The following is a 23,253-nucleotide window of genomic DNA, read 5'->3' on the forward strand; positions in this document are numbered from 1 at the left end:
GAGTAGATATTTCCGCAAGGAAGAGTTCTGAGTATCTCCTGCAAATGGGTAGGATGGAAAGAGAAGTGGTAGGACTGGAGCCAGTGGAGTGGGTGGGTGGCCAGGGAGTCAGAAGAGGGCTGAATGCAGAGTCCTGAGGGCACTCCAACATTTTAGGGCTTTGGGTTTTGAGGAGCCCTCAGGAGAAGGCGATGGCACCCCACTCCAGTACTCTTGCCTGGAAAACCCCATGGACGAAGGAGCCTGGTAGACTGCAGTCCATGGGGTCGTGAAGGGTCGGACACGACTGAGCGACTTCACTTTCACTTTTCCTTTCATGCACTGGAGGAAATGGCAACCCACTCCAGTGTGCTTGCCTGGAGAATCCCAGGGACGGGGGAACCTAGTGGGCTGCCGTCTATGGGGTCGCACAGAGTCGGACACGACTGAAGCGACTTAGAAGCAGCAGCAGCAGCAGCAGCAGCAAGAAGACTAGGAAGGAGTGGCTAGAGAGATCAGAGGAACCAGCATCCCAGAGACCAAGGAGTTTGCAGAGGCAGGGGAGGTGGTCCATAGTGCCAAGGGTGGACCCACCCCTTCTACCTCCCCTCAGCGCGAGGGCATGTATGTGTGTGTGTGTGTGCGCGAGCGCGCGCGCGTGTCTGTGGTGGTGGTGTGGGGGACAGTCGGGATCATCTGTGTCCCTAGAGTCCCGTGTAGCTGGAGCTCTCTTCAAAAGGCCTTGGAGTAAGAGAGCTGGGGAAGGGAGGAGTGAGAAGGGAATCGTGACTCTACTGGGTTCTAGTTCTGGCTGCACCGCCGCCGGTCCGGGTGAGCCTGGGAGCCCCTTTCTCTCCCGGCCTCAGTCTCCCAGTGGGTACCCGGCGGACGCTGCGCGCCCAGGCAGGAGCTGGCCAAGGCCGGCGGAGGCAGGGCCCGGGTGGGAGCGGGACCGCCCACTGCGGCGGGCCGGGACCTCCGGGGCCCGCGGAGGCGGCGCGCAGGGCTCCTCCCCCGGGGCGGGGGTCGCGGCGCCGGCAGCTGGCAGCCCCGCAGCTGCAGCCTCAGCACCTGCCGCGGCCAGACGGCGCGGGCGGGCGCGGCCCGGCCGTGCGCCCCCCCTCCGGCTGCAGCCGCGGCGCGGGAGGCGGAGCCCGAGCCGATCCCGAGCCGAGCCGCTGGCCGAGCCTTGCCCGCGTCCGTGCCGCCGCCGGGCGGGGCCGCCCCTAGCCGAGAGCGTCAGCCCGCCAGATCCGCGTCCGCGCGGGCGGCGCTTCCTTGCAGGTAAGGGCGAGGTCCCGGCGCCGCAAAGTTTTGGGGGGGACTGCAGGTCCCTACGCCCCGGGCCTGCGCCTCCGGGAGCTACAGACTGCCTGCCCCCGCGGCTTCCTCCGCGCCGCCCTCCGCCGTGCGCTCCGCTTGCACCACCGGCCCCTGGTGACCCGTGCCCGCCTCCAGTCCTAGAGCCTCCACTCCTGGTGGGGGGCGCGCGTCCCGGTCTCGCTCAGGGCCTGCGGTGGTTAAATCTTTACACAGTATCAATGTATTGCTTAAGTTTTCGAGATCTGCATGGCATAGTGCAAAAGAGCGGCAAACCGGACGACCTGGGTTCAAGTGCGCCCACGGCCAGCGGCCAACTTTCTGAGTGACCGCAGACCAACTCGCCCTACCCCGTCTCCGCGGCCACACCTGGACCGGGAGGGGTTTGCCAGGGGCGATCACCTGAAGCGTCCTGCTTTATTGCCACTTTGTGAGTCGCGGGGCACCCCTGAGTGTCTCAGCTCCACAGCTCCTTGGGGGTGTAGAGAAATGTTGGGACCTTACAGAAGTCAATCTCAGGGGTAAAGTTGCTAACCTGCAGCAGCTCTGGCTGAGCTTTAGGAGGAGTGTTGAGTCAGCCTTTGGAAATAGCGGATGCTCCCAGGGCGGGGAGTCGGGGCCCCTGGCTCCTGGTGGCTGCTCTGCCATTCACTGACTATGTGACCTTGGGCAAGTACCCCCTACCAGTTTTGCCACCCATAAAAAGGTGGGGGCGGGTGTTGAGTTCACTAGCTGATCGTTGAGATCCTTCGGCTATAAACCTGGTGAAGTGAAATCCCCTGGTCTCTGTATTTGGGGAGGGACTATTTCACCAGGAATCCACGCAGCACTTGCAAATAGGCGTTTAGAAAATAAAGGAGACATTGGCAGTTTGTTTCGAGTCCTGAAATAGACATGGTAAGGATTGGTGAATGCTCACCTTTCCCCCTTCAGAGCTTTGGACCATCATAAAATATTTAAGGGCATAATGATTTGTTTTCAAAGTGGCTTGTAGATCAGGAAGCATTTCTGTTTGTGAGTCGGTTATTTTAGTAAAAACCTCAAATAGTTGTGTGGGGAAAAAATACTTCACTGATCTAAGGGTCCTAACATAGAGGCCAGCATCTCCTAGTTTCTAGTCTAAAGCCACAGACTGAGATGTTTTCCAATCAAGACAATTTGAAATCACTTATAGACCAGATATCCTTTGGTGGATGTTCAACATAGCTGTGATTGGAGAGGCCAACAGTTAGGCAAGTGCGTATTTTCCAGGACAAGTGAGTTCTGGTGCATCCATGGCAGAACAAACTCAAGGTGGCTAACTGTGACGTCCTAGCAGTTGAACTTTGTCCTTTGCCCAGTCTCTTACCAGCACCACCTGCCCCCCATCTCCTGCTTGTGCTGCAATTAGTGACTCCACAGTGTGTGGGTGAAATCCATTACTATGAAAGGATTCTTATGGAAGTGATTTTATTATTTGATTTCCTTCCTAGACTTCCCGGTTTTAAGTTTCAAGCTTTATGAAATCAGAGGACTAATGAGAGTGTGTTTTGGGACTGGAGCAGGAAAATGGCAGAATTGTGGCACATAAATCATAAATTTGCCTTTCCTGAACAATACTCTGTAATTGAAGCTAATTTGTTCAGAGCCTTCGATCTCTCAGATGCCTTCCAGTGCCACCAGTCTTTCCCCTCTTCATTTTTCAGTGGTTCAGCAAGAACTTTCTCAACTCATTCTGGAGGAAACAAAGAGGTAAAATACTGATGGGCTCTACCCTCAAGGAGCTCAGATTTTAGTGAGAAATAAAGAGAAATAGCACAGGGCATTCTGGGAGCTAAACCCTGGGACCTCTGGGAATGCCATGGGGAGTGAATTCTAACTGGGGAGACTGGGGACATGCGCACCATGGAAAGTAGAAGGAAGAAGAGGATTCAACAGATGGTGAAAAGTGGAAAGACCACTTTAGATCACAGCACTAGAATGAGCAAAGATACACAGGTAGGAAAGCACAGGGCCCAGACGAAGAACAGCAAATCTGGTGGAAGCACAAGAGAGGGCAGAATGCCTCAGAGCAGAGGACAGTGGAAAGTGATTCAGAAGGCACTGACCCTGGGCTGGGATCCACACTGGTCTGGGGATGTTGGACCTCTGAGCCTCACTTTTCTCCTTTGTCAAAGGGGAATAATAATAATTCCAGACTCACAGGGTTAAATGAGGTCTTGTGTGTAAAAGTGTCTAACAGAGTGTTTGCGTACAATGAGTGTTTGATAAGTTAGTTCCTTTTAATAGCAGATTCATAGGCAAGTTTCCTAAATGTTGGAGTATGTAAATAGTACTTTTGTTTTAGCAATCTGTATTGTGTTCGAGGGCTTCCCTAATAGCTCAGTTGGTAAAGAATCCGCCTGCAATGCAGGAGACCTGGGTTCGTTCTGTGGGTTGGGAAGATGCCTTGGAGAAGGGAAAAGCTACCCACTCCAGTATTCCGGCATGGAGAATTCCACGAACTGTATAGTTCATGGGGTTGCAAAGAGCTGGACACGACTGAGAGACTTTCACTTTCACTTTTCGTTGTGTTAGAACCCCTCCACCAGGACGGAGTTCCTATGACAGTGTGATTTGTATTCAAGATGCCTCCTGATTGAAGGTGTGGGGGCTTTTTGTTCTTTGGAGGTTGCTCGGACCATAACTGACATCAACAGCAGCCAGTGACCTGCAAGTACTGTTCAGTGGTGGAAGGCTACAGAGGGATAAATTGAAGATGGAATCTCTGCCTCCCACAAGCTTATTAGTGCTCAAGGACCCGGGTTTGGGGGACTTGACCGCCACACAGTTATAAATAGATCAGTCTTGTCCATATATACTGGGAACTGGGTGCCAGCTCTCATCTGCCTAGTGTAGGGAGGGGCATTTGTAGTAGCCAAGGAAGAAGAAGAGGACAGCGGGGTAAAGGACAGCATTGCAATACCTGGGTAGCGCCATGTAGCATCCAAAGCACTATCCTTCATTTGCTCATTCAATAGTTATTCATAGAACACCTACTCTGTGCCAGAGAATTATTCTAGGTGCCCCAGGAATACACTGAAACAAAAGGCAAGATCCCTGCATTCCTGGAGTATATATTCTAGTTGGACAAACATAATAAACAAACAATACATAAATAAGATAATTGCAGGTGGTGCTAAGGGCTGGGAAGGAAATAAGCAGGGTAATGTGAGAGAAGGTGGGTAGTGGAGTGCTCCATTTGAGGGTGGGCAGGCAAGGCCTGTCTGAGCCATGGAGAGGCAGCGAGAGAGGGAGCCAGTCATGCCTGAAACTGAGAGAGGCAACCCAGCTCTGGAAGACGTGGGTCAACTGTATAGATGTATGCAAACCCTGGGGCCACACCGCCTGGAGCCCTGGCCCCCCTGACAACTAAATATATTCCACGGTCAGGTTATATATAGTCTTCTGGGTTTCTTCACCTATAAACTGGAGGTAATAATCCTACTTGATAGGGTTGCTTTGGGGATTACATGTGCTGTTATATTAGAATAGAGCCAGGGATGTAGCAAGCTTCCAGGCAGAGGGAACAGCAGATGCAAAGGCCTGGAGGTCTGAAGGAACTTGGTGGGTTCTAGGCCTAGATGGGCTGTCTGGACAGATATCATCCTCATCGTTATTAAGGAGACTCTGGAGCAGGTTGTCTGCCCCTTGAATGCAAAACTATGTTTTTGGAGTTTTGGAAAGAGACACATCCAGCCAACCACCCTCTCACCTTCAGGACTGGGCCCCGGGGGTGTGGTGAGCTGCTGTTTCTGCTTTGGGATGTCTCACTGTAGACCCAGTTCTGCAGGTAAGGTGGAAGCTGATCTGAGAGAACTGGCCACAATGAACTACAGAAGCTGGAACCCTCAGGCATCCACGAGTCAGTCTGCTTTGGTGGACACAGTTCAAGCTCATTAAAGTTGTTGACAGTTCACTTAAAAAAAAAAAACAAAAACCTTGTCTCTGCATCCCTTCCCTGTCGGCTTCTCCTTTCCTCTCTGTCCCTCCTTCACTTCTCTTTTCCCTTTTCTCCTCTCTCTCTCTGCAACTCTGAAGAGTAATGCCCATGGAGGTACCCAGGGCACCCCCATAGATGTGCCCGGGGGAAGCTTGACTGGGGCTGAGCCCATGGTGGCATCAAAGCTAGCCTTGCCTGCCTGCTGTGGGATCCCCGATGGCCAGCATTCCCCTCCGCCTCCAAGCCGGGAGCCGCACAGCAGGGGAGAATGGTCATCTGGGACCTCCCTGTTCCCTTGATCCCTCCGTCCTCTAATCACTCATCATGTGATTTTTTTTTACTTCTAAAGTCTCTCTCAAACACATCCTCCTCCTTCCACTCTCTCTCTCTGAGTGTCAAACTTGTTTCTTCTAACATGTGGTCCAGAGGCCTTCAGTGAGTCCCTTGTATATGGAGAATGAAGTCCAGGGACCTCAGCCTGGCAGACACAATGGGCTGTCTTCATCCTGCCTCAGTCCCTCTTCTCCTTCACCCTGTCCTCCATGCATAATCCCTCCCCCCCGACCCAGGGCTAGGGCTTTGCTCATCCATCCATATGGCCCCTCTGCCTAGCATTCACCTCAGCCCTGGTTGTCTTGCCCTCGCCTGAAGGCCCAGCTCAAATCTGATTTGTTCTGGGAATTGTCTTCCTTATCCCCTTGTCCCAGGCAGGATCTTCATCTTCACCTGACCTCCCACCTCTGCAGTTAGCAGCATCACTGTCAACCTTGAAGGATTCTGTGTGTGGCCACTTGTGTATTTGGCCATGGCCTTGAGAAGTCCTTGGGAGGGTGGGCATAACCCCCCTCTTACCTCTACCCCACAGCCCTTCTCACAGAGCCCAGCCCTAGTGATGACTTTGCCATACTGGAGTAACAGAAACTGGTGATTTTATGATTTCTGAAATGGTTTGAATCAGGCCAGAAACATGATGCTAATGCACAGGGGGTGTGGTCCTCAGCTAAATTCCCTTGTGACATTCAGATGCCTTGAAATGTAGGCCCTTCATTTGATGAAGACTTGATGTAACCTCAGAGATGAGTCTGAGTTTAGCTTATTCAGTATGGCCTATATTATTAAATGGGCCTCCCTGGTAGCTTATTGGTAAAGAATCTACCTGCAATGCAGGAGATGCAGGTTCGATCCCTAAGTTGGGAGGATCCCCTGGAGAAGGAAATGGCAACCTGCTCCAGTTTTCTTACCTGGGAAATCCCATGGACAGAGGAATCTGGTGGGCTACAGTCTACCGGGTCACAAGCACATAAGTGTCAGACACAACTTAGTGACTAAACAACCCATTTTAATAAATATGCTATGTAAAATTTGAAATTTCAAGTTAGACAGACTTGGTAATAATTGTTCATATTATAGAAGGATTCTGTCCTATACTCAAAGATTTGATGTGGGAAACTTTCAAATACCAAGCATGCCTGTGTACTTAACACCAATCAGTATATAAAATTCTGATTTATGCACAGCTGTTGTAGCTGTACTTCTACGATAGTCCAAGATACACACCAAACTTACCCCACATTCATGGAAGCAGGGTAAAACAGTCTTACATTTATTTTGGTAACTACAGATTATATTATGCAGCTCTGCAAATGTAAGGATTTTTTACAAAGTTAACTATCTGCTTGAAGGACCATGGGCAGCCTGATTTAGTGCCTGGCTGATCGATGTGAGGGCAGCAGCCAGTTATCTTCACTGAAGTGAAACAACATTTTCAGGGACCCACTTGATGTTTGGAGACCTTTTTGCCAGTGGTTAGAAATGGTTCAGGCTTCCAGTCATTTCACAAAGTGGCTGCTAAATGATGTGTGTGCTTAACACTGGTTCTTATGGAAAAAAGAAAAAAAAGGAAGGAAAAACTCTAATTACAGGCTAGAAGTGGTATGGTGGTAAATCTAAAAGTATGAAACTGTGTTCTTTTGACCTCTCTTGAGGAATGATTGGAGAAGCTCAGCCTTTTCAGCAAAAGGGTAACATGGCAAACTGTCAAAATCCTGAACAGAAAGAGCTTCAGAGAAATTCATCTGGATTCAACAGTGCTTAGTTCAATGAGACTTAGACTTAAGAGAAGACAGATGTGCAGGCAGATGTGAAAGGCTGCACTTCCTGTTCTCCGAGTATCCAGAATGTAGGGTGTAGGCTAGAACTTGTAACAACCAGTGGTAACAATGCTGTTACCCACCCGCTGTCCCCACCGGGTGACCTCTCTGAGGCTAAGCTGTGAGCATCGTGCGAGCATCGACATGGTTAAACTTCTGGGCTACTGCTTCGTAGTTCACTTTATTCCATATATACGATTCAGAAGGATGCAAGAGGAAAAGCAGTTATCAAAATAAAGATGAGGGTGCTGTTTATTTGTTCTTATGAAAGTAATTCAGTTGGTAGCCGGAGTCTGTGTTCTCTCTGGTTTTCCCTGGAGAAGGGCATCAAGCCCAGGCTGTTCAGGGCTCCTTTGGGACTGGTGCACGTGCTGTTGGCCCCTGGCCAGCTTACAGGTGATGTCTGTACAGAAGTGTATGTTTTTCCTCTTCCTTCCTCCTTGGAAACGAAGGACATTTTGAATATAGAAACAGGAAGAATTGATTGTTTTCTTTTTGGAGCTCATTCCTGGGTAGTGGCAATACTCAGTGCTTCACAAAAGCTGTGTAATAAGTTTTAGTGAGAGCGTTCCCTGTCTGTATGCCGAAAACCTAGATTCACACAGGATATTTTAGCCACAAGGCACAGACCTTCAAACAAAGTTGCCAACCCTGAAGAAGATCAAGTGTAGCCTTTGTTTGGCGCAGGAATTTCCCTAGCACACCCAGCCTCTGTGCACGGACCTGCCTGTCCCTGAGGCATTCCTAGTCCCTTGTCAGTTGGCTCTGATTATTAGAAGGTTCTTCACTATGCTGAACCCAGCTCTTCCTTCAGGCAACGGCTGCCCCATTGGCCTTGATTCTGCTCTTTGAAGCCCTGTACAAAAATCCATTTCTTTTCCCATGACAGCCTTTTTAGCCATTTGGACATTCAAAGACAGGGATAAGTTCCCAGAGTCTTTACTTCTTTAGTCAGAATGCCCCCAATTTATCCAGTCCCCTGGAAAGGACAGAGCTGAGAATTGGACAGAGCTGTGCAGGTGGGGTTCAGGAGCCTCACTTCAGAGTCTGTCCTTGTATTAACACAGCCTGTGGCCCAGTTGGGCTCTCTGTGAGCCCCTGTTTTTCAGTCACTCAGTCGTGTCTGACTCTTGGTGATTTCATGGACTGCCACATGCTAGGCTTCCCTGTCCTTCACTGTCTCTTGGAGTTTGCTCAGACTCATGTCCATTGATTCCATGATGCCATACAACCATCTCATCCTCTGCTGTCCCCTTATCCTTCTGCCTTCAATCTTTCCCAGCATCAGGGTCTTTTCAAATGAGTCAGCTGTTTGCATCAGGAGTTTTAGCTTCAGCATGTGTCCTTCCAATGAGTATTCAGGGTTGATTTCCTTTAGGATTGACTGGTTTGATCTCCTTGCTGTCCAAGGGACTCTCAAGAGTCTTTTCCAGCACCACAGTTTGAAAGCATCAATTCTTCAGTGCTCAGCCTTCCTTATGGTCCAACTCTCACATCAGTACATGACTACCGGAAAAACCATAGCTTTAACTGGATGGACCTTTGTCACCAAAATGATGTCCTGCTTTTTAATATGCTGTCTAGGTTTGTCATACCTTTTCTTCCAAGGAGAAAATGTCTTTAATTTCATGGCTGCAGTCACAGTCCACAGTGATTTTGGAGCCCAAGAAAATAAAGTCTGTCACTGTTTCCATTTTTTTCCCCATCTATTTGCCGTGAAGTGATGGGACTAGATGCCATGATCTTAGTTTCTTGAATGTTGAGTTTTAAGTCAACTTTTTCACTCTCCTCTTTCACTTTCATCAAGAGGCTCTTTATCCTCTTTCCTTTCTGCCATAGGGTAGTGTCATCTGCTTATCTGAGGTTATTGATATTTCTCCCGCAGTCTTGCTTTCAGCTGTGCTTCATCCAGCCCAGCATTTTGCATGATGTGCTCTGCATATAGTTTGCTATCAGCTGCTGCTTCTGGGCTTTACATGGGCCACTGGGGACTGCATGCACATTGGTGTCACAGAGACCAGGTGGGCCATGGAGGAGTGTCCCGGATCAGTGGCTGACACAGAGTGGCTCTGGGTGAGTCTGCCCCTTCTCTGTCTGGGACTCAGATCCCTCATCAGTCCCATGACTCCATTACTTTTCTCTGGCTGCTGTGACAAATCCCCACAACTTTGACTTAAAACAACAGGAATCTATTCTCTCAATAGTTCTGGAGACCAGAAGTCTGAAATCAGGGTGTCGGCAGGGCCACACTCCCTCTGGAGGCTCTAAGGAACCATTCTGTCTCTGCCTCTTCCAACTCCTGGTAGCTGCTGGCACTTACTGAGTTGTGGCTGCTTCACTCCAGTTTCTGCTTCCTTAGTCACATTGTCTCCTTCTCTTCCATCCATCAAATCTCCCTTTGCCTCACTTTTATAGAGACATGCGTGCGTGCTAAGTCATTTCAGTCTTGTCTGATTCTTTGCGACCCTGTAGACTGTGGCCCACCAGTCTCCTCTGTCCATAGGATTCTCCAGGCAAGAATACTGGAGTGGGTTGCCATGCCCTACTCCAGGGGATCTTTGCAACCCAGGGATCGAACTCACCTCTCTTATGTCTCCTGTATTGGCAGGCAGTTCTTTACCACTAGCGCCACCTGGAAAGCCCGATAGATTAAAGGCCAACCTGAATAATCCAGGATAAGATCCTTAACTTAATGCAGTGACCCTGTTTCCAAGTCAGCTAACATTTTCAGTTTCCTGGGATTAAGGCGTGAACATTTTTTTTTTTAGTGGGCCTTTGTCTACTTTTTTGCTTTTTTTTTAACTCTACTTTTTCTACTTATGTGACTATCTTTCTTCTTCTTCTTCTTTTTGCATTTTTAAGCTGTATTTTATAGATGAAGGAACTAAGTGTCAGGGAAATTGCCTAAGCTAAGACCTCTCAGCTAATACGAGGTGGAGCTGGGGTCAAATTCAGTTCTCCTGACACCTCTCATGACTGTTCGTTCTCTCAATTATATTTGGACCCAGCTCTCCAGGTCAGCCTTGAGTCTTCATTCTGCATGTTTCATGTCTCTTCCTTCGGCATCATGGCTGCTACTCTGAGGGTGGTGAGCCTGCTCTAATCCACCCCACCACAGATGTAGGAGGGGCTCACGGATTAGGCTGCCAGGGAAAATGCAGGTGTTTCTAGTCCACCTGTCATCTTTAGGCATGCTCTGGCTGATCAGGGGGAGTTTTTGTCAATGTAAAGGAGAAGCTGTGTCTATTAAAATATTCATTACCGGGTCTTAGACTTAGGGGAAATCCCACAATGAACATGCTCTGGGTAGAGAAGGGACATGTACAGGAAGACTTAATGTCCTTGAATTTCCCCTCTAATTTAGTCCAAGTTTGACTGACTGAACTCGAGGGAAATTATTTATATTGTCAGTGCCCAAGTTCATGTCTCTTTCTGTCAGTGATGAGGCAATGGTGCTTTGCAGCGCTGAACGCACATTGCAGTGTGATCTTCTTGCCCTTCAGCTAGCTGAAGTTCACAGTCCTTTAAGTGGGGTCTTCCATCTGCTGCCGGCTAAGGAGCTCTCCAAATGCAATGCACAGCAAAATATGCTTCCCTGCCCCTCCAAAAGTGTGTGCACCACTTCGTTTGCACTTGACATTCCAGAGTACCAGAGAGGCCTAGGGCAAGCAGGAGCGTTGGGTCTGTTGAGGCAGGTGGGGGAGCTGAGAAGAACCAGAGGGAAGGGAGCGGCTGGGAGGACCTGGCGCCGAGCAGCGCCAGGCTCTCTGCTTGTGGCCATCACTGCTGCTCCAGGATTGCGGCTCACACCTGCCCAGAGTGGCCTCCTGGACCGCTGCTCCACTCAGTTCAATATGCTTTGCTAAGAAAGGCCTGTGTGGGGAAGGGGACAGGAGGGTTCGGGAGGGGAGTGGAGACAGGTGAATCAGATGGTTCCTGCCCAGCCTGGAGGAAGTCAGTGTGGGGCAAAGTGCTACATGTTACAGAGACTAACAGGAGCCCAGCAGAGGGCTGGCCATGCCTCGGGTGACGGCTGGGAAGGCTTTGAGGAGGGACTGGCATTTGAACTGAGCCCTCAGGGGAAAGGCAGATAGAGCAGTTCACCCAAAGGTGCCCTCAGTTGTGTCCCCACCAGGACCCTAGATTGCCCCCTTCCTGGTCATCCCACTGGACATGACCTGGATAAACCTCAGGTCTGAAAGGGACCTTCAGTTCAGTTCAGTTCAGTCGCTCAGCCGTGTCCGACTCTTTGTGACCCCACGGACTGCAGCACGCCAGGCCTCCCTGTCCATCACCAACTCCCGGAGTTTACCCAAACTCAGGTCCATTCAGTTGGTGATGCCATCCAACCATCTCAATGTCCAGTAAAGCAGATATTCCACTTTATGGCTTGGAGCCCTAAGGGCAGAAGAGGGGGAGCACGTCAGAGATTTCTACTCAATTTATTTGCTGGATGTAAAGAACAACTTCCCATTTTGACAAGACTTGTTTGGTGTAGCCGCTTGGAAATATCCCCACATCAAAGTGTCCTGCGTTGTCTGGGAGGTCTCTTCCAGGCTAGGAGAGCCCTCCTCCCCAACTCTGTCATCCCTCCCGGATAACACTCCCCAGGCCCTGTGGTCATGGGGTGTTTCCATGTAACCTGCCCCACTTGACAGTGAGCTTCTGCCAGGTAGGGACAAGCCTGGTTCAATATAAAGACAAAAAGAGGCCTGGTCCTGGGCAGAGGCTTGTCATACAGTGTTGACTGATGAAACCAAGGGCTATGGTTCTGAGGACTGCCTTGCTTGCATCTGGCTCCCAGCTGCCCCATTGCTTTTAAGTCATCAGTGGTATCCTCTAAGTCGAGGGCAAATATGGGCCTCTTGTTTCTCTGTCTTATACCTGTTTCTGCAGTGGGTCTAGCCTGTCAGCCAAGTGCTCGTGAAGGGTGGTGCCTGCTCTCTGCCTTTTCAGAGGGTGGGGAGGCTGCAGACCTAACATTCAGCATCTGGAGCTGCTGCCTGTCACCCTGAGATATGGCCAGGGCTACCTGTGACCTCACGCAGTAGCAAGCACCTGGGCTTTGGCCTCAATCAGACCCAGGTCTACTAGCTGTGTAAACTGAGACACATAATTTACTTGTTTATTTAATTGATTATCTGTGAGTGTTAAACTTATAGAAGACACAGAGAGGACAGGATTGCTGTTTTCTACCTGTATGTGGTTAAATATTCAATAAGAGTCAATTTCCTTTTTATATTATCTGAACGGCTGTCATGGAGAAGAAAGATAAAGCTTGTTCTCTGTGTTAGAGGCTGTCCAAAACCAAAGTTAGTTATCCCCCAATTTATGATCCTTTCTAAGTTCCATCAAACCCCTCAGCCTCCTAATTTCTCAAGCATTGCTAACATCTTTTATTTCTTTCTCTCTTCCACCTGCTAATTACCACCAACTCTCTGTGTATTTGGAGAAGCTGCTTCCCATGTCTGAGCCTCTGTTTCCTATATGTCTATGTTAGTCACTGAATCATGTCTGACTCTTTGCAACCCTGTGGACTGTAGACTGCCAGGCTCCTCTGTCCTTGGAATTATCCAGGCAGGAATATTGGAGTGGGTTGCCATTCTCTTCTACTGGGAATCTTCCTGATGCAGGGATCAAACCTGGGTCTCCTGCATTGCAGGTCGATTCTTTACTGAGACACGAGGGAAGCCCATATGTGGACTAGATTATTTCTAGGGTCCTTTCCAGCCCTCCAGTGCCACACAGCCATGGACTTTGAGGAGATATCCCACTTCCAAGGGTAGAGAAGCCCCAGAAAGATGGTAGGAGCTATGAAATTGCATTTAGAATCAAACCCCATACCTGCCAGAGGTGCTCAGAGGGCGCAAATAAACCTTGTACACACCAGGACCCACAGAGACTGACACAAAACTGTGTTTGAGTGTCTCCTGCAGAGGTACGGGTCAGCAGTGGACTGCTGCAGGGGCAGGGCATCTGGGTGCAGTAGACCTGGGTATGGCATAAGCCCTCTTGGAGGAGGTCACCATTAACCCCACCATACAGCTACCAGGACTTACACAGAACTGGGGAAACAGACTCTTGGAGGGCACAAACAAAACCTTGTGTACACCAGGACCCAGGAGAAAGGAGCAGTGCCCTCACAAGAGACTGACCCAGACTTGCCCGTGAGTGTCCAGGAGTCTCAGGCGGAGGTGTGGGTCGGCGGTGGCCTGCTGCAGGGTTGGGGGCACTGAGTGTAGCAGTGCACGCATGGGACCTTTTGAAGGACAAAACCATTATCTTCATTACCTCCACCATAGTTTGGCCTCAGGTCAAACAGCAGGGAGGGAACACAGCCCTGCCCATCAACAGAAAATTGGATTAAAGGTTTACTGAGCATGGCCCCACCCATCAGAACAAGACCCAGTTTCCCCCTCAGTCAGTCTCTCCCATCAGGAAGCTTCCATAAGCCTCTTATCCTTCTCCATCAGAGGGCAGACAGAATGAAAACCACAATCACAGAAACTAACCAACCTGATCACGTGGACCACAGCCTTGTCTAACTCAATGAAACTAAGAGCCATGCCGTGTAGGGCCACCCAAGACAGATGGGTCATGGTGGAGAGTTCTGACAAAACATCATGCACTGGAGAAGGGAATGGCAAACCATTTCAGTATTCTTGCCTTGAGAACCCCATGAACAGTATGAAAAGGCAAAAAGATAGGACACTGAAAGATGAACTTCCCAGGTCAGTAGGTGCCCAATATGCTACTGGAGATCAGTGGAGAAATAACTCCAGAAAGAATGAAGAGACGGAGAACACCCAGTTGTGGTGATGTGACTGGTGCTGGAGGTAAAGTCTGATGCTATAAAGACTGATATTTCATAGGAATCTGGAATGTTAGCTCCATGAATCAAGGCCAATTGGAAGTGGTCAAACAGGAGATGGCAAGAGTGAACATCAACATTTTAGGAATGAGAGAACTAAAATGAACTGGAATGGGTGAATTTAACTCAGATGACCATTATATCTACTACTGTGGCCAAGAAAGTCTTAGAAGAAATGGAGTAGCCATCATAGTCAACAAAAGAGTCAGAAATGCAGTACTTGGATGCAGTCTCAAAAATGACACAATGATCTCTGTTCATTTTCAAGGCAAACTATTCAGTATCACAGTAATCCAAGTCCATGCCCCAACCAGTAATGCTGAAGAAGCGGAAGTTGAATGGTTCTATGAAGACCTACAAGACCTTCTAGAACTAATACCCAAGAAAGATGTCCTTTTCATTATAGGGTTCTGGAATGCAAAAGTAGGAAGTCAAGAGATACCTGGAGTAACAGGCAAATTTGGCCTTGGAGTACAAAACGAAGCAGGTCAAAGGCTAATAGAGTTTTGCCAAGACAATGCACTGGTCACAGCAAATACCCTCTTCCAACAACCCAAGAGAAGACTCTACACATGGACATCACCAGATGATCAATACTGAAATCAGATTGATTATATTCTTTGCAGCCAAAGACGGAGAAGCTCTATACAGTCAGCAAAAGCAAGACTGGGAGCTGACTGTGGCTCAAGTCATGAACTCCTTATTGCCAAATTCAGACTTAAATTGAAGAAAGTAGGGAAAACCACTAGACCATTCAGGTATGACCTAAATCAAATCCCTTACGATTATATGGTAGACGTGACAAATGGATTCAAGGGATTAGATCTTATAGACAGATTACCTAAAGAACTATGAATGGAGGTTCATGACATTGTACAGGAGGCAGTAATCAAGACCATCCCCAAGAAAAAGAAATGCAAAATAGCAAAATGGTTGTCTGAGGAGGCCTTACATATAGCTGTGAAAAGAAGGGAAGTGAAAGGCAAAGGGGAAAAGGAAAGATACACCCATTTGAATGCAGAGTTGCAAAGAATAGCAAGGAGAGATAAGAAAGCCTTCCTCAGCGATCAATGCAAAGAAATAGAGGAAAACAACAGAATAGGAAAGACTAGAGATCTCTTCAAGAAAATTAGAGATACCAAGGGAACATTTCATGCAAAGATGGGCTCGATAAAGGACAGAAATGGTATGGACTTAACAGAAGCAGTAGATATTAAGTAGAGGTGGCAAGAAAACATAGAAGAACTATACAAAAAAGATCTTCATGACCCAGATAACCACGATGGTGTGGTCACTCACCTAGAGCCAGACATCCTGGAATGTGAAGTCAAGTGGGCCTTAGGAAGCATCAGTATGAACAAAGCTAGTGGAGGTGATGGAATTCCAGTCGAGCTATTTCAAATCCTAAAAGATAATGCTGTGAAAGTGCTGCACTCAATATGCCAGCAAATTTGGAAAACTCATCAGTGGCCACTGGACTGTAAGAGGTCCATTTTTATTCCAATCCCAAAGAAAGGCAATGCCAAAGAATGCCTAAACCACCACACAATTGCACTCATCTCATGTGCTAGCAAAGTCATGCTCAAAATTCTCCAAGCCAGGCTTAAACAGTATATGAACCACAAACTTCCAGATTTCAAACTGGATTTAGAAGAGGCAGGGGAACCAGAGATCAGATTGCCAACATCTGTTGGATCATCAAAAAAGCAAGAGAGTTCCAGAAAAACATCTACTTCTGCTTTATTGACTACACCAAAGCCTTTGACTATGTGGATCACAACAAACTGTGGAAAATTCTTCAAGAGATGGGAATACCTGACCACCTGACCTGCCTCTTGAGAAATCTGTATGCAGGTCAAGAAGCAACAGTTAGAACTGCACATAGAACAACAGACTGGTTCTAAATCGGGAAAGGAGTACGTCAAGGCTGTATTGTCACCCTGCTTATTTAACTTATATGCAGAGTACATCATGAGAAATGCTGGGCTGGATGAAGCACAAGCTGGAATCAAGATTGCAGGGAGAAATATTGATAACCTCAGATTTGCAGATGATAGCACCCTTATGGCAGAAAGTGAAGAAGAACTAAAGAGCCTCTTGATGAAAATGAAACAGGAGAGTGAAAAAGCTGGCTTATAATTTAACATTCAGAAAACTAAGAACATGGCATCTGGTCCCATCACTTCATGGAAAATAGATGGGGAAACAATGGAAACAGTGGCTGACTTTATTTTTGGGGGCTCCAAAATCACTGCAGATGGTGACTGCAGCCATGAAATTAAGAGGCTTGCTCCTTGGAAGAAAAGTAATGACCAACCTAGACAGAGTATTAAAAAGCAGAGACACTACTTTGCCAACAAAGTTCTGTCTAGACAAAGCTATGGTTTTTCCAGTGGTCATGTATGGATGTGAGAATTGGACTATAAAGAAAGCTGAGTGCCAAAGAATTGATGCTTTTGACCTGTGGTGTTGGAGAAGACTCTTGAGAGTCCCTGGACTGCAAGGAGATCCAACCAGTCCATCCTAAAGGAGATCAGTCCTGGGTATTCATTGGAAGGACTGATGCTGAAGCTGAAAACTCCAATACTTTGGCTACCTGATGTGAAGAACTGACTCATTTAAAAAGACCCTGATGCTGGGAAAGATGGAGGAGAAGGGAACAACAGAGGATGAGATGGATGGATGGTATCACTGATACTATGGACATGAGTTTGAGTAAGCTCCAAAGGTTGGTGTTGGAGAGGGAAGTCTGACGTGCTGCAGTCCATGGGGTTGGAAAGAGTTGAACTTGACTGAGTGACTGAACTGAACTGAACTTCCAGCCCTAGCATGACATTTGATTTTACGACATTGATGGATCATCTGCTGTGTGGAGGGTGATGTTCCAGGCCTCAGGGCACACAGGGATTGGAAAACAGTCATCCGACTTTAGAGGTCACGGTCTACTGTGGGGACAGACAGGCAAAGCAGTGTAATGAATGCTGTAGTAGGAAACGAATCCAGAGCTCGGGGGGCGGGGGGATCCAAACCAGAACAGAAAGAGACCAGCTACTTGAGGGACATATGGGCTCTTTGCCCTTAGGGAAGAATTATCTAGGAATGTTGCCTGCTTGAGTGATGAAGACTGGTTCCTCCCAGGTGGCCTTAGGATTTTAACTTTTTATTGGAATTATCAGTATGGACTATCTCAGCAGAGAGGGCTTTTCTCTTTTCTTCTTGCCTCCACGCAAAGAAAAAAATCCAGACCTCCAAACTACACTGACCTTTATGCACAGAAGTTTCTAGGATATACGGCATAGTTTAACAAGTACCATTTGTGTGACTGAGAAACGTCTAGGTCGATGCAGAATTGCAGGCCTGAAGAGAATTAATCTGTCTTTTGCTGTGATTGTGTTCAGAAGCTAATTTTCGAAGTTTCCATTTTCCCAGCTGTCTGGATGATAGTTAGATGCATACATGTGCACTCTCATCCCTTTTCTTGTATTTATTCTGCCCAGTTTAATTCGGTTACATTCTATGAGCATTTACCAATTATAAGTTAAGCCCCATGTTGAGAGGCTATGGGTACAAGAGAATATATCACCATCCAGAGGTTTCTCTCTAGCTGGCCTGGTAAGACTTATAGTTAGGGATCAGCGGAACAGAGCCATCTATTCACTGGGGGTTGCTGAGGAGATTGGTGTGAGGCCAGGATTCCTGCCCCAAAAAGAGAGGTATACAGAGATGGATGGTGTGGATGGGTTTTAAGAAGGGCTTTGGAGGAGTCTGTCTGCAGGGCAGGGAGTACAAGCAGAGTTGAGATGCAGGGAAGAGAGCAGTTCAGCAGGTGAATTCACCAGGAGCTAACTTTTCAAAATCGTTCTCAGCCCCTCATTCACATGCCTTATTAATGAAAATATTCTTTCAACACCTGACTCTCTAGCAAGCCTCAGGACCTTTGCTCATGCTATTCCCTTTGCCTAGCCTGCTCTTTCCCCTTCACCTGCCAATGAAACTATGAGTTATCTTTCAGTTAAAGTGTACTTCTGCTTTCGGGGCCTCATTGACTTCCCTTCTCCCGGCTTCTTATAGTGTTTCATTTATATTAATACTTTAGCACCTGGAGCATTACAGACCCCCAAGAGATGGCAGGTGAATAGATGGCTGAGTGAATAAATGACTGATTATGGGGGTTTTAGTCTGGCATACTTCAAGAACTGTGAAATGTTTGTTGAGAAAGGAGTGAAGGGCACCAAGGTGAAAATGTGGGTGGCAGGTGCTGAGCAGGGAGACCCTGGGGCTGCTCTTGGATGTGGGGTGGCAGAAATACCTTTTGGAGAGGAGATTGAACTTTGGCTTTCTGATGAATAGAAGTACACAGTTTTAAAAATTCTCTGCAAAAATACTGTAGACATAAAACATTTGGAGAAAAGTCTGCCTCCAGAGTATTCAAAGGACTACAGATAAAAGCAGCAACACCCCCTTTATAAATCTACTAAATTAAGGATCAGTGAGCAACTGGAGGAAGTAGCTCTGGTACTGCCGGGAAGAGAGCCTGGGATAACCTTTCTGGAGGCCTTCTGCCTGCATCTAAAGCCTTATAAACTTACCCAGGGTTTCACCCAGCTGTGCCGCTTCTGGGAATTTATCCTAAGAGAATAACTGGAGACATATCATGCAAAGATATTTATCTCAACATTATTTGTAATACAGACATTGACAAGATAAACCAAATGTCCAGCACTAGAGGATTAGCTTTACAAGTGGCTCTCCTCTCTATAAGGCATAAAAAATAATACTGTAGAATAATAGACATACACATGTATATAGAATATTGTTCTAAGCGGAAAATCAGAGTACAAACCAGTATGTACAGTAAGTTCCCAATTATGTCGAAAATGTACATTTTCACACAAAAAGGCTGGAAGGGTAATTCACAACTTGTAGATTACAGTGGGGGCTTCCTTGGTAGCTCAGCTGGTAAAGAATCTGCCTGCAATGCAGGAGAGCCTGGTTTGATTCCTGGATTGGGAAGTTCCCCTAGAGAAAGGATAGGCTACTAAGTCCAGTATTCTTGGGCTTCCATGGTGACTCAGATGGTAAAGAAAGTGCTGACAAAACGGGAGACCTGGATTCAATGCCTGGGTTGGGAAGATCCCCTGGAGTAGGTTTTGGCAATCCAGTCCAGTATTCTTGCCTGGAGAATCCCATGGACAGAGGAGCCTGGTAGGCTAAAGTCCATGGGGCTGCAGAGTCAGACAAAACTAAGTGACTAAGCACAGCACAGATGACAGTGGATAATTTTTATTCTTTCCAAAAAATAAAAAGTTTAATATTTTCTACCAGACACAGGTATCACTTTAATTATCAGAAGCGGGGAAAACGACTGTGATTTAAGAAGAAGAGAGAAGCTTTTGGAGAGCATTGTTCGAACTTCAGTGGGTTGAAAGCAAGCTGGGCACATCGTTTATCTTGCAAATTCCTGACAGGTAGTGTTTTCATAAGGGCGAGTGGTCTTAGGTCCATTTGTGGGAGTGTATTTATAGAAGTGAGAGCTTTGGGGGAAGGAAACAGATTGATTTTTTTTTTTCCCCTTGAACTTTTTAAATTGTTTCCACTCCATTTGTAATTGAGCCCAGGCAGCTATTCTTATTTCTTCCTTTCTGGACACTGCATGAGAACTAAAAATGTTAACTGGCTAAGGATGTGGGTTTTGCTTAAAATGATCCCCTTAAAGTCTCCACTAGACTTTCTCTCATGCTTAAAAGAGGGGGTCCCAAGAAAAGCTGCCTTTTGCATGTATTTTGCCCCCTTATCTTTGGGTAACTCTGGATATTCCCAATAACCAAGGTGGGAACCACCTTTGCCTTACTGTGATCATGGGTGCGATCAGCCATGGGTCAGGAACTCAGGAGGAGGTACCTGTGCTGGGTGCTGTTTGTTAGGAAGGTTTATTTAAAGGCCAGTCTGGCATCACCGTATCCTGTGGACGTAACATTAGTCTGCAGAAAAGGAGATCAGAGCTGGGTAGAGTCTCTTTAAATATTAATTGGAGTGATGCCTTTTGCTACACATCTCCAAAGAGCTTTGAGCATTTCACAGACATTACCTCATCATTAATTTTTGTGGTGTTCTTGAGTGAGAAGCTGATGGTAGGTACTATGATCTCCATTTGGGGCAGAATATATAGCATATTTTTGTTTATTTATTTATTTTGGCCATGCTACATGCATGCAGGATCTTAATTCCCTGACCAGGAATCGAACCCATGCCCCCTGCAGTGGAAGCCCTGCTGGGAAAGTCCCAAGCATATATTTTAAATAGTTAAAATGTCCAGTACTAGACAAACTCCTAAGCGCTAATTAGGAGTTGTCCTAACTAGATATCAGTTGATTAAAAAAAAATAGAAGCTTTTGTTTGTTTGTTTGTTTTTGGTGTCTTTGTTCACAATCGTCCTGCGTCTTCCGTGGATTAAGTTGCCTTCACTGCTTTTTGTTTCACCAGCGTTTATTGAGTGCCTACCGTGAACAAGGTACAATGCTGAGTGCTATGGCTAGCAGTGAAATTTAACCTCCTCAATCCCACACTGAAGGCCTTTGATGAGATGGCTTATACCTGCCTATGTACCTGAAAGCCCTCCACCCTACTTCACATACCCTTTGAACCTCACATCCCTCTTGCTGAGCTGGTCTTCAGGATAGCCCTGTGCCTAGCATCTCCCTTCTTCAGCCACTGTCCCCAGTGCCCTCCTGTCTTCCACAGTCTGGTCACCTCCTCCACTGAACCTGCCCTGATATCAGCCTACTGTTTCCACAGCTGTATGTCGTCTCCCACCATCAAACCCAGGCTTTTTACCAGTCTCTTTGTTGTGGTCCTTACTAATTTTTACTTTTTATTTTAGTGATTTATGCACACTCTTGATGATATTTCAAGATTCCTAACTGCAGGGAGAGTCCATTTCATCTTTCTGTCTCTCTCTGTGACTTGTTCATGTTAGATGTGCAAGTATTTGTTGTATAATGAAATGAAATGGGTGTAATTTCAGGCCAGAGTTCACCAGTTTGTGCAGGGTCCTGCAGGGTACAGAAGACAGAGATCATTGATAGAACCCTGCTTGGCCTGAGCCCTCCTTTGATCCTAATCACTGAGGCCCCTCGCTGCCTACAGACCTATTCTGTCCTCTCATTGCACTCACACCATTTTTCAGCTAATATATATATATTAAAAATCATTCCTTTCTCATGGCCTTCTAGGAAGACACACAAAGAGAGACAGTTGGAGTGGTTTTAAAAAGGTTACCTCTGTGCTTATTTCTTTCTTGACCTCTGTTGTGCAGATCATTCACACTGCCTGGGACCCTAGAACTTCAAAGGTCTTCATCCAGAGCATCTCTGTTCATGAGCTGGCATGGGGGCTGGTATCATCTCGTGCTCCACCTGTGGCAGGCTGTTGAGGCTGGGCAGGTTATTTAATCTTCCCATGGCGTCATTTCCCCATCTGTTAAGGAGGGATAATGTGCTTGAGGGTGACCTCCCTCCCTGGGATGTTGTGAGGCTTATCGACTTATTGCTGTTGCTATTAACTTGAACGGAAGATGGCTGGGCAGAAACAGTGAGAGACCAGGCACAGAATAAATTCTCCAGCTGTCAGATGGATGCCTCATGAGACCTCAGACATCACCTTCTGTGTTGCCCTTGGCACAGAGGAGGCCAGTGTGCTATTCAAGAACCTCTAGGATTTCCTCTCTCAGCCAGCTCAAGTGGCTGAGGTCTTGAGAATGGCATCTGGAGGGCTTCTGGGCTTGCTGAGCTGAAAGGAGAGAGGCCAGACTCATGTTAAGGACATAGCTGCAGCTGCCCAGTGTCAGCAGATATGTGGGACCCAAGCCACAAAGACCATCCAGCTTTGCCCACATGGCCTGGCAATCCGTTTTTCTCGGGCTCATTGACGAACTCCGGGAAGGTTATTTGATATTCACATTCTTGTGGCCACAATCTTTGGAATGTGGCCTTTTATCTTTAAAAATAGCTGTGTGCTGGGAGGCCCAGGTGCAGTGTCCTGGGATGGGAGGGAGGTGCCAGCACTGGGAAGAGGGACAGATTTCTTTCCTTGGAGGACTCCCTTTCACTCTGCTGGACTGGTGAGTTGATGTTTTCTCATTCTATAACCTGTTCTGTTTTCTCTGTTTTCTGAGACTTTTCTCAGAAAGGGAATGGTGTTTTTGTTTTTGTTTTTTTTAATTGTAGTATCTTTGTTGTATATTTTTAATCCATTTTTATGGCATATTTGTTCTTGAGCACTTAATATTATGCACAAACCTGTTTAAGTAAAAGTTCTTTCAGTTCTCATAATTGCAATTTATTTGTTATACATTCTGAAATTTGGTAATTATTTCACATGATTTGTGTTTTGAAACTGCAGTGTCTTTAATCATTTCATATGAAGGGCAGACATGGCTCAGGCGGTAAAGAATCTGCCTGCAATGTGGGAGAACTGGGTTTGATCCCTGGGTCAGGAAGATCACCTGGAGAAGGGAAGGACAACCCATTCCAGTATTCTTGCCTGGAGAATTCCATGGACAGAGGAGCCTGGTGGGCTACAGTCCATGGGGTCACCAAGAGTCAGAAATGATTGAGCGACTAACACTTAATCTTTTTATATATAGATGGGATAATCATTAAATACTTTTGGGACTAAACTGCCAACAGGTTTTCAAGATTGTGAGATCATAGAATGTAAGACCTGATACTGGAGATTTAGAGGTTGAATATCTGTTTCACTTGGCGCAGTGATGTCCTGAGATGGTAATGAGTGGTCTTTAGTTACACAGCTAACTAGTGACAGAGTCAGGACTTGAACCCAGGGCTTCTGACTCGCTTCTCCAAAACTCTCTGGTCTAGCTTGTAGAATTTAGCTTCTGAACTACACATGATAAGGAAAAAAAGAAAATCACATTCCAACTTAATTTTTCTGTGTGTTTTAATCTAATTAAA

The 23,253-nt window shown here is 47.0% G+C and overlaps 1 protein-coding gene across 1 annotated transcript in view; it reads left to right on the forward strand.

The window, feature by feature from the left end:
* The first annotated feature begins 1,120 nt into the window (after positions 1–1,120).
* FRMPD1 (FERM and PDZ domain containing 1) overlaps positions 1,121–23,253 on the forward strand; it is a 103,663-nt gene continuing 81,530 nt past the window's right edge. The window contains exon 1 of the mRNA XM_044940049.2: positions 1,121–1,263. The gene's annotated coding sequence lies outside the window, so the exon portion shown is untranslated. The remainder of the gene's footprint in view (positions 1,264–23,253) is intronic.

This window comes from Bubalus bubalis, chromosome 3, assembly GCF_019923935.1.
Source record: "Bubalus bubalis isolate 160015118507 breed Murrah chromosome 3, NDDB_SH_1, whole genome shotgun sequence".
Lineage (NCBI taxonomy): Eukaryota > Metazoa > Chordata > Mammalia > Artiodactyla > Bovidae > Bubalus > Bubalus bubalis.